The sequence below is a fragment of the Caretta caretta genome, chromosome 2 (genome assembly GCF_965140235.1).
Source record: "Caretta caretta isolate rCarCar2 chromosome 2, rCarCar1.hap1, whole genome shotgun sequence".
Classification (NCBI taxonomy): domain Eukaryota; kingdom Metazoa; phylum Chordata; order Testudines; family Cheloniidae; genus Caretta; species Caretta caretta.
In genome coordinates this window covers 199,833,613-199,845,997 of record NC_134207.1, presented here as the reverse complement: position 1 = coordinate 199,845,997, position 12,385 = coordinate 199,833,613, and the positions used below count along the sequence as shown (strand labels likewise).

Genomic DNA, 12,385 nt, shown 5'->3' with positions numbered 1-12,385 from the left:
TATTACATTTTTACATTTAATTTGGCAATGTTTATGCTCCTTTCTATTTACCTCACTAGGATTTGACTTCCACTTTTTAAAAGATGCCTTTTTATCTCTCACTGCTTCTTTTACATGGTTGTTAAGCCATGGTGGCTCTTTTTTTAGTTCTTTTACTGTGTTTTTTAATTTGGGGTATACCTTTAAGTTGAGCCTCTATTATGGTGTCTTTGAAAAGTGTCCATGCAGCTTGCAGGGATTTCACTTTAGTCACTGTACCTTTTAATTTCTGTTTAACTAACCGCTTCATTTTTGCATAGTTCCCCTTTCTGAAATTAAATGCCAAAGTGTTGGGCTGTTGAGGTGTTCTTCCCACCACAGAAATGTTAAATGATATTGTATTATGGTCACTATTTCCAAGTGGTCCTGTTATAGTTACCTCTTGGATCAGATCCTGCGCTCCACTCAGGACTAGATCGAGAGTTGCCTCTCCCCTTGTGGGTTCCTGTACCAGCTGCTCCAAGAAGCAGTCATTTAAAGTATCGAGAAATTTTGTCTCTGCATTTTGTCCTGAGGTGACATGTACCCAGTCAATATGGGGATAATTGAAATCCCCCACTATTATTGAGTTCTTTATTTTGATAGCTTCTCTAATCTCCCTTAGCATTTCATCGTCACTATCACTGTCCTGGTCAGGTGGCCGATAATAGATCCCTACTGTTATATTCTTATTAGAGCATGGAATTACTGTCCATAGAGATTCTATGGAACATGTGGATTCATTTAAGATTTTTATTTCATTTGATTCTACATTTTCTTTCACATATGCCTGTCTACCTGGCCCTGCTCATGGAACTAGAAGCATTTCTGAGAATGCCACCATAAAGGTCCTGGATTTCAGTCTCTTTCCTAGCAGCCTAAATTTGGCCTCCAGGACGCCTCTCCTACCCTTCCCTATGTCATTGGTACCTACATGTACCACGACCACTGGCTCCTCTCCAGCACTACACATAAGTCTATCTAGATGCCTCGAGAGATCCGCAACCTTTGCACCAGGCAGGCAAGTCACCATACGGTTCTCCCGGTCATCACAAACCCAGCCATCTATGTTTCTAATGATCAACTCTCCCATTACTAACAAACACCTGCCTTTTCCTAATGACTGGAGTTCCCTTCTCCGGAGAGGTAACCTCAGTGAGATAGGATACCCCAACATCATCTGGAAGGAGGGTCCCAACTATGGCAAGGTTTCCCTCTGCTCCGTTGACTGCTTTCCTTCTCTGGGCCTTTCATCCTCCTTAACAGCACTGGGGCTGTCTGACCGGAGGTGGGACAAATCTACAGTATCCTGGAAAGCCTCATCAACATACCTCTCTGCCTCCCTTAGCTCCTCCAGTTCTGCCACCCTGGCCTCCAAAGCCCGTACATGGTCTCTGAGGGCCAGGAGCTCCTTGCACCAAATACACACATACACCACCTGCCCACAGGGCAGGTAATCATACATGCTATACTGAGTGCAATAAACAGGATAGCCCCCACTCTGCTGCTGGGCTTCTGCCTACATTCTCTCCTACAGCTACCTAGGTTAATGATAGGGTTTTTGTTTAAATCAACAAGTTTTGATTATAGTTTAAAGGTTTTAAAGAATGGCAAGTGTACCTCGCCCCCTTTCCAAACTCCCTCTCGAAACTCCCTGTTAGCGGTCCCTGGTCGCTTGCTCACTGCTTTATAAAGCCTTGGCCTTCTTGATAGCCCCGCCTCCTGACTAAGGCTCAGCCAATGAACAGAGGCTTCTAGATTTCAAACCTTGTTTAGACACTCACAGCTTCCAACTGACGGCCACAGCACACGGTCCTTCAAACAAACAAACAAACGCACACACACAAGCTCAGCACACAGCAAGTAACCCCCAAACACAAACACACACTACAGACAGCCATTTACCCAAGGGTCCTGTATTTGCTCCTCCTTCATCTGGAGAACTCCCTCTTGAAGCTCCCTGTTAGCAGTCCCTGTTCGCAAAAGGACCATAATGTATACAACAAAGAAGTTCACTCATTTCACCAGTAAATATGGCAAAGGTATAAATGATTTAAATTTCAACTCCATCTTGACACTTCCTCTCAAAGTACTGTAGTGGCTATCACCCAAAACGTAGAAAGTCAAATTTCAGAAAGTTAATGAAACTTGCAGAAATTCTCTCACTAGATCAGAGCATGTTTCCCATTTCTCAGCATACAGAGGACACCTTAGGACTCCCCATTCTCTACTGGCTGGTGACTTTTTCTCTCAAAACTTTTATCTGGATTTTGATGCTCAACTCTTACTCATTCTTTGAAGTCAGTTAATATAAATGTGCTAGTTCAGTTTCCTTTTTTAAAATTAAAACACTACAGCCAGTGATTTCAAATGCGGGCGACGTAAGTTAAAATCCTAGGCGAAGAATTCCAAAGGCAGAAATGGCAAATGGGTACCTAACTCCCTTGGGTTTGATAGAAAACCTAATAGGGATGTGACAGATGTAAGACCTAGGAATTCAAAAGGCTATACTGAAAATGTGCCAGACACATATGGACTTTTCGAACAATAAATGTTAATGGATTTCCTGAGGAATCCTCAGTGAGAAATTAGTACAAATTCCCAAACTCCAGTTAGGCAAAAACCCAGCCTTTTGAAGCTACGCCCTGAGGAGAGGGTAATTTTCTGCTGATTACCTATTACTGAAGGCCAAGATCAAAGGCCTAAGCTGTACAAAGAAACTGCTGATCTGCCCAGCCATTGTCCTAGTTTGGATTTAAGATGGATATGCACTTGGAAAACCCAGTTGTGGGTTTTGAAGGACTAAAACCTACCAGAGCCCTAGGCTGGAGTTGGGGGTGACCTCTGGTAAGCTTTTAGCATGTGTGTAGAAACTTTTATTCTTTTTATATGTTTTCTCTGTAATGCTTTTACCTTAAGAATAAATGTGCGTGGTTAGAAGGAGCTATATAGTAACTTATACCTGTGGGCAATATACTTGGAAGGTAACTTGATTCCTCTTGGATACTGGCACGGGGGGATACACCTCCCATAAATGACTCCATTTGCATTTTGGCTAACACAGTGTCTTGCAGGTCTGAAGCTAACTCATTGGGCCTGATTCACCCCCTCTGCTTTTAAAACCACAATATCATTCCTCAAAAGCAAATAATACAGAATATTTGACAGTATACCTACAACCAGCACCCCAACCCTTCCTGGTCTGTATAGAAATCTGTGATGTTGGTTAGAGTGACGGCTTTTACTCCAGAAATTTTAATCCAGATTTTACAGCGTGCAAGCATTAGATGGGGTTTCATGACGTGGGGCTTAATTACAGTTTTAGCATTCCCAGAATTTATCCATCCAATGAATGTCTCTCCACTGACTACCATCTTCTGTTCATACTAGCGATCCAATGGCTCTGCACCCAGGAGGTTGCAGCATGAGATGTGGACAGTGGTTTGGGGAGTGAATGGCTCAGCATGAATGTTAGATGCCATCGGCAGACTCGCTGTTTGACTCCCTCCCTTTGGTAAGTCAGGCACACAGTTAACTCTCTGAGGTTCGGGGTGGAACTGGCATTTCCATTTCCACATTGGGCCTCAGCAGGTAGAGTAGGCAATCCCAGGCAAAAAGTGAGCCAGCTGGTCACAGATGAGACACTGCTTTTCCCCACCTGTCCTGGGGCTTTTGGGAGGTGGCTTCCCTCCCCCCTGAGTGTGGTCTCCACTTGAGCCCATTCCTTGTCCTCTGATCCCTTTCCATCCCCATTAGGTTTTCTATCAAACCCAAGCTAACTATCCACACTAATGCTAAATAATTGATGGAAATGATCTCTACGGGACTAAGTGCACATCCTGTGTCTCACTAGATGAAGGGATGCTGTCAATAGAGGTTTCTGACTCTAAATACAAAGGAAACTGGTTGATGCACACTTCAAGGTGCATAAAAATGAACTGGCCACTTGCTCCCCACGTATTATACTTCAAGAAAACAAATTCAAGAAGATTCTTAAAAATGTTAATAAAACAGTACTCAGGCAACTGTAAATCTGTGTTCTGGCACCGTCCAGAAAGTTGGGTTTTAATTCAATGCGTCCTAATAACAGTGAAGGAATTATGTTCTTAAATGTCCCAATCTGATACTCAGACTGATGCTCGCAAATGTCTCTTTAATGTGTCTCCTGCAGCTCTTTGGAGCACATGATATTAAAGCTCTGCGATACAACCGCATTTGCTCCAACCCCTCAGACAGAGACAAACACCTACAAGATCTCTGTCAAGCTTTCTTACAACTACAATACCCACCTGCAGAAGTAAAGAAACAGATTGATAGAGCCAGAAGAGTTCCCAGAAGTTACCTACTACAGGACAGGCCTAACAAAGAAAATAACAGAACGCCACTAGCGGTCACCTTCAGCCCCCAACTAAAACCCCTCCAACGCATTATTAAGGATCTACAACCTATCCTAAAGGATGACCCAACACTCTCACAAGTCTTGGGAGACAGGCCAGTCCTTGCCTACAGACAGCCCCGCAACCTGAAGCAAATACTCACCAACAACCACATACCACACAACAGAACCACTAACCCAGGAACTTATCCTTGCAACAAAGCCCGTTGCCAATTGTGCCCACATATCTATTCAGGGGACACCATCACAGGGCCTAATAACATCAGCCACACTATCGGAGGCTCGTTCACCTGCACATCCACCAATGTGATATATGCCATCATGTGCCAGCAATGCCCCTCTGCTATGTACATTGGTCAAACTGGACAGTCTCTACGTAAAAGAATAAATGGACACAAATCAGATGTCAAGAATTATAACATTCATAAACCAGTCGGAGAACACTTCAATCTCTCTGGTCACGCAATCACAGACATGAAGGTCGCTATCTTAAAACAAAAAAACTTCAAATCCAGACTCCAGCGAGAAACTGCTGAATTGGAATTCATTTGCAAATTGGATACTATTAATTTAGGCTTAAATAGAGACTGGGAGTGGCTAAGTCATTATGCAAGGTAGCCTGTTTCCTCTTGTTTTTTCCTACCCCCCCCCCCCCCCCCCAGATGTTCTGGTTTAACTTGGATTTAAACTTGGAGAGTGGTCAGTTTAGATGAGCTATTACCAGCAGGAGAGTGAGTTTGTGTGTGTATGGGGGTGGGGGGGATGTGAGAAAACCTGGATTTATGCAGGAAATAGCCCGACTTGATTATGTAAAGAGTTGTCACTTTGGATGGGCTAGCACCAGCAGGAGAGTGAATTTGTGTGGGGGGGTGGAGGGTGAGAAAACCTGGATTTGTGCTGGAAATGGCCCACCTGTTGATCACTTTAGATAAGCTATTACCAGCAGGACAGTGGGGTGGGAGGAGGTATTGTTTCATATTCTCTGTGTATATATAAAGTCTGCTGCAGTTTCCACGGTATGCATCTGATGAAGTGAGCTGTAGCTCACGAAAGCTCATGCTCAAATAAATTGGTTAGTCTCTAAGGTGCCACAAGTACTCCTTTTCTTTTTGTGATTTAATTATTAACCCTCTAAGTTATTAACCAATCAGGATGCTTTTACTATGTTATTAGCCAAACGTAGTTGATAAACTAATAATACTTGGTCAGTCATTTTGCTGTGAGAATTAAAAACACAAACACACACACACACTAAACATTTCCCCGTCACACTGTTTAAATATGACTAGATAGTACTATAGTAAATGAAACAACGAATTCACACTTCTATGGCTCTTTTGGGCAATACTGATCGCTAATTTGACTCCTGAACCACTGAAGTCTGAGTATCAATGGTCCAGATGATTGGCCAGATAGATTTCTATCAATAGTTCTTCTCAAGCTTTTAAGGTGTGCTGCTTCAATCCAGCTGCCAAGCATGTGCACTAAGCCAAAAATCTCACATGGAATTTTGCTTTATTAAGAAGTTTGTGTGTACAGAACAAAGTTCATTAATAAACAAAGCAAATAGGTCATATAGATAGATAGATAGATAGATAGATAGATAGATAGATATAGTGATGCAGTGGTAGTCGGCACTCTTTTTTCTGTGTTAATGTTAAGCCCATGCTCTGTCCAGCATATAGTGTTAGTGGTACTGTGAAGGCCTGCTGGGCTCTTTCAGCTGGAACGTAAAGCTAAGCCCCTGACTACTTGAGGTAATTGATGATCCAATGGCATATTTTATAAGAATAGAGGTGTTAATCCTGGTATTTTGGCCAATTCCCAGTACACAGTAGGTAATGCAACTGCTCTGCCTAAATAACTTCACCCTGCAGTTTCATATGAATACTGTTTAGAGTTGCTATGAGCTGTTTTACACAGTTGCTACATTAAAAGCCAGAGGTATGTAAATTTGGATATATAGGGAAATACATAATGGTGTAATATAAAGGCTTTATTGGCATGAGTTTGGCATGCGTGCATTAATTATGATTGGAGAACCCATGTGTGAGTTACGTAGGTCATCTCAAATAAGTGCTAATAATATCTTTGTTCCACGTCCCAGAATTATGTGTTCTATATAAGCTGCATACAGTCTTGGCAATTTACAATTCAACATATCTTTCAATGGATTTACTACCTTGCTGAGTGAATTCCACTGAGCTCCAGTAAATAAGACACTACCTTCCTTCAGAACAGGGGGAGTTTTAAGACTCCATGACTGGATGGTGCCAAAAAACTATTTTACAAATATTTTAGACCATTTAAAAAGATTTGATTGGGATTATTTTTTCTTATCCTTACACCTGTAAATCAAGGCTCCCCTTGCTACCATGAATCCTGCAGAACAAGGCTTGCAGGGAGAGAAATTCAGATACTGATAAATATAAAACACCTCTAGAAATACCTAAAATGGCTTATCTACACTTAAAAATGTCACACATGTATAGCTTGATATTACATGTACTAACTTGTGAATTTTAGAAAAGTTTAGCGTTCTTATAGTCTTATTAATGTTGGTGTGGCTGTAAAGATGTGTATGTGTGTGACCATGCACATGCAGCATGGACATAAAACATTTCATTAAAATAATTTGAACTGGGAATTATTTTTTAAGACTTTTTCCCCCTACACATTTGGGTATTTATTTACATTCATTAATATTGGATGTCAATATTGTGTTGGATTGAAAGTTCTCTGCTTGGCTACAGATCAGGAGCAGCGAAAACTTCCTTGAACTGTTCCACCAATGGGCCTCAATCTTGCTTTGGAGGAAGCATCTCTTGAAGAGAGGCTGTTCAATCTCCATAGCTCATTCAGTCTTCATAGCTCAGATTGCCAACAAGGACTCCAATCAGTGTCAACGGCAGTGATGATTTTTGTGATGTGGATGATTGTCCACTGGAAACCAGACAAAGAGCAGACAGCACTAAACTCATTTCATATGGACACCTGAACGGTCATTAGATGGTGACAATTTTTGATCACTACTGATCTGGTCTACATTCAAGCTTAGGATTTTTTTTTTAAACGTCCATTGTTCTTTTATGCAGTTCAAAAGGGAAAGTGAGCGGTGACACTGACATGGGTAGATATAAAAATGTGTTTTTAAAGTTTTCACTTTCCCTTTTATTTTCAGTTCTGTTGTGCTATGCTAAGAGTTTATTTCAACTTCTGTTTATAGTGCTTTTGTGTGTGGCCCATGCTTCACACCCATCTCACTCTCCTCCTCACTCTTTGCTGACAAGCCAAAGTTTCTACTTTTTGTTTCTTTCTTCTTCTTTTTTTTTTTTTGATAATCAGAGAATGAGGCACAACATGACTGCGCAAGAAGAAAAATTGAAAAATGTGTAAATTGTCTCAGCATTTTGAAAAATATGTGAATGACCAACGACAGAATAACATAGACTAGCTTTGGCTTTGAGGCTTCAAAAGGAGTATTGTACCTTCACTCCACAGCAAACCATGATAAAATGTATATAATACAACACAAAGGGTAGAATTATTGACACATGTAGTGGCAAATAATACTGACTTTAAGAACAATCTGTTACCTTTTATTATCTAGTAATGCTTGAAGTATCAGGCTTGATAATGAATAATTACATTTTTGAATGACTGACAAGGAATTTTTCCAAATTATTTTTTTTCTTTTTACTATTTCTTTTAAAAACCCCTTGAAAATTTGAAATGGAAGAGTGTATATACACACACTGACTTCTTATTGCAGTATTGCTCACGAACACCTAACTGCTGGCATTTGTTACAAAGTCACATATAAAGATACATATGGACTTTTCAAAAGGTAAAAAACCCCAAACAAACACACACAAACAACAACAAATTGGGCAGGTCAAATGTTTGGTCTATCTGCTCCAAAAGAGTCACTTAGTAGCTTTTTTTCTGTTTTTCAAACTGTGGACTCTAGGTATCATTACAGAGATCATGTAACAACTACAAATTTTTGCAGTTTTACAAGGATTAAAAATGGAAGTAGAAAGTTAGTATGCACTGACTCCCCACTGATTCACTGACTCACCATATGTTCCTTTTCTAGTCTATTCTGTTCTATATAGGTTCTTATACTGTGCTCATCACTGTTGTACTTGAGTGCCTTCCAGTCGTGCATTAAACAATATGACTACATGTCTGTCACAAAGGTTTGTCCTTTCATCCTTTTCCCATGGGGAGAATTGTGTGGAGTGGAGTGTTTTGGTCTGGAATTTCTTTATAACATACCCTACCCTCCAAACCCACCCCAGTATGTTTATGCTAGAGAAAGTAAGGTCAGAGATACGCAACCTGCACTTGGAGCGGAAGGTGGTGAGGGTCGATTCTTAGTTCCTATTGGAGCTCATGTCTCTTTGGTGGGCTGGCACCTGAGAAAGTTCTGTCTCTTGTTCTACAGTGAAACCAGCTCTAGGGACCACTTCTGTTCGGCCACTCATCTTAAATGGTCACTTTACAGTATACAAGACTTTTAGGATACCTTTGTTTAAAGGCCATTGTTAGACCAATGAACTTTGCTAGTCCCTTGGTAAGTCCTTAATGATAGAAAAGTAGAGGAAGCCTGTTTTAAGATGCAGTGTTTGAATAATGTTAGAATACACTTTAATTCTGAAAATATATTTTTTTAAAAAACAGAAGCTAGACCAGCACCAACAGAGGATGCACTCCACAAAGGCTCTACTACGCATCATATGTCAAAGCCAAAAAGCTGTAAGTGGAGGAATGTGATGCACGAGAGACCAAAGGATTTAGGGACCGTCAGTTAAAAAGTACCTGGGTAATCAAAGAAGGCCATTAAATCAGAGATATGAGCTAGTATAAAGTTCAAAGAAAGAAGACCTTAGAGGTGAAGAAGGGTGTGGGGAAGTTAGAAGGAAAATGAATCAGTGCCAATATGAAATATCTCCAATAGTGGATGAAAACAGAGCAATTGAAACAATGTCTCCTGCTCTTTAGTTGTATCTAGCTTTATTTCCAGATTAAATGAAAAGCAATGGTACACATATGCTTCAAAACCACACCTAACTAACAAGTAATTACCCACTATTGGCCATTCTGAAAGTTAGCTATTGATTTTTCAGTCACAGTACAAAGACTGTGTTAATACTTAGTCCTGTCAGGAGTGCTAGGGACAGGACTCAATGACCTCTCAAGGTCCCTTTCAGTCCTATGATTCTATGATAATGAATATTAAAACAAATCTAGGTTGCTGACTTCTCATTACAACAACAAAAGTTGTGGCTTTTTTTCTTTTTCTTGGTTCACTGAAAGACTACAGGATTTCAGGGCAAGTTTGCTGTGTTAGGGAATTCACTGACAACAGGGTTCTCCAGCACTATGGCTATTCAGTAAAGGTATGCCCTTTCTTTTTTTTGTTTTCTGTTCAAAGAAAGATACACACAGTCTAGACAAACAGACAAATGTAACAATTTAATCAGTGAATACCAACTAATTCAGGACAAACAATAATATTAAGTACTGTTGCTGTTTCATTTTATCCCCAAATGAATCAACTGTAATCTGAATACAGCTTTAATTTAATAAAATTTAAAATTGTTCTCCACCTCAGATATCCAACCTGATTTTCTCAGGTAAGAAATTAACATAATAGAGTCATAGACTTTAAGGTCAGAAGGGACCATTATGATCATCTAGTCTGACCTCCTGAACAATGCAGGCTGCAGAATCTCACCCACCCACTCCTGCAATAAACCTCTCACCTATGTCTGAGCTATTGAAGTCCTCAAATCATGGTTTAAAGACTGTTTGTAAATTGATACTCCTGATAACCTTTTAATGACATCCGAATGTCTAAAATCAGATTAAAAATACTGATAATCTTTTGATCTCTGATGGCAAAATCAATGTCAATATTTTATCCCCAGTGACCAATATGAATAATTGCACCATATTTCTAACTGAGTGGGTACATTTAAATTAATCACATTATTCAGTCACTTGTTACAAGGGTCTATATTATATCTGTGTTCACAAACTCACTCACAGACACTTGTTATAATCAATATATAAAACATAGTCCCTTTGTAGTCAAGTAGTGATATCATTCCAGAAATTAATGAATTTCTATGAAAATTATTAGATTGATTGTAAAGGGGTAGATGTAATGACAGATAAAATAAAGCAATGTTACTTTGCCAAGGGTGTTCTGAGGAAAATGTAATACAGACCCAGACTGCCTTAGTTTTTCCTAGTAAACTCTGCTGGGTACAGAAATATGGATCTGCATCATCCTGGCTCCACCTTGGCCTGCCTAGTCCGTACTGTGTCCCTCCACATGGACCCCTGACCAGCACCGAGGTCTCCATGGGATCAGAGGGCAAGGGGATACTGCCTCAGAGATGGCTGAGTTTGGGATGACGAAAGAAGTGCACCTGGAGGATCTTTTCTACATGTGGCTCTGAGGGACACAATCCCCTTTTAGTTACCACATGGTTAAAATTTATAGTGTAGACAAGAACTATGTAGTAACTGGGCTATATGACCAAGGCTTTAACACAGGTATGGAGCACAATGGCCTGCTAACAGTACAAAATTTAATCATGCTGCAACCAGCTCAGGGGACAAACAGTAATTTAGTGCCCTGACTGGGTTATTTTGTTAGGTTTAAGAGCCTTTAGACAAAACACAGTAAAAAAAAGTGCACATCAGCCCAAACTTACAGGAACTGCTCTCCCCCTCTCTCTCTTCCTTGGAACAAAATTATGTCATCCTCCAGGAGATAAAGGTCTTCATTGGATTTACATAAAACTCCTTAAAGAGAACAAAAGGCATCTTGTTCAGAAACGTTAGGAAGACCCATCTTAGACTGAGTATATAAGTCTATGTTTATTCAGCACCTCATAAGAGATGAAAATTATGGAGCTGGTCAAAAACCAGTTTTTTTCTCAGACAATTTTAATTTTTCAGCAGCAATTCAAATACTGAGAAATTACAATTTGGAGCTGCTGCCACAGTGCCTCATGAAAGTTGTAATTTCGGTGCCTAATGTGCCCATTTTCCTCAATAGGCCAAGCTTCCCAGTCAGACTACATCTCCCATAATGCACCCTGGGCTCCCACCTTGGAGAAATGTTATACATCATGTGAGATAGTTTTCAGCTGAAATTTTTCGGTTTGGGGCCACACGTTTTTGATTTCTCATTTTAAAATATCCATTTTTTTCATCAGACAGCAGACATTTTTCACAAAAAAATTCATTTGGTCAAACCTCCAATTTTATAGCAAAAAACAGTTTAGATAAAAAATGTTCCATCCAAACAGCCAGAAGCTGGGACTGGACAACAGGGATGGATCACTCAATAAATCTTCCCCTCTTTCTTCATTCCCTATGAAGCACCAGCACCAGCCACTCTCAGAAGAAAACGACACTGGGTTAGATGGGTCAGACCATTCTTATATTTTTATGTGATGTTCAATTAGCCCTAGATGGCAACCATATTTAATAATAATTTGTCAGACACAAACAGATATATTATTCAATGGCAAAAACTATGTTAATGCAGAGTTAAGGTTGCATGGTGGTATGTCATTCCCTTGTAGAATGGTAAACTGAGCAAAACCTCAAACTTCTGAAAACCAGGAAATGCATGGTTAAAATTGCCTGTGCAACCTTAACTCTGCCCTCTTACAGCAATGCCCCAAAATGCCCCATTCACCCACATACCTTTTTGCCAACCCCACAGTTGCTGAAACATATAAGCTCTTCACCTCCTTTTCCATTCACTCTCATCCACAGGATTCCATCTAACACTATTAAATGACAAAAAGAAGAGTGAAGTTATTTGTGTTAACAGGACACACTGGGGCACTGCTGAAAGAGGGCAGAGTTAAGGTTGCACAGGCAATTTTATTAAGGTTATATTTTGGTTATATTTTGACTCACATCTCAGCAATAGTTTGC

At 40.1% G+C, this 12,385-nt stretch overlaps 1 protein-coding gene across 7 annotated transcripts in view; it reads right to left on the bottom strand.

Annotated features, from left to right (window-relative positions):
• The window catches only part of THRB (thyroid hormone receptor beta), a 316,316-nt gene that overhangs the window by 174,451 nt on the left and 129,480 nt on the right, over positions 1-12,385 (bottom strand). For 5 of the 7 annotated variants that reach the window (XM_048838575.2, XM_075125745.1, XM_048838576.2 and 2 more), the window contains 2 exons: positions 12,149-12,234; positions 11,146-11,236 (listed from right to left, as the gene is read on the bottom strand). The gene's annotated coding sequence lies outside the window, so the exon portion shown is untranslated. The remainder of the gene's footprint in view (positions 1-11,145; positions 11,237-12,148; positions 12,235-12,385) is intronic. The other 2 variants (XM_048838580.2, XM_075125744.1) reach the window with 1 other exon arrangement.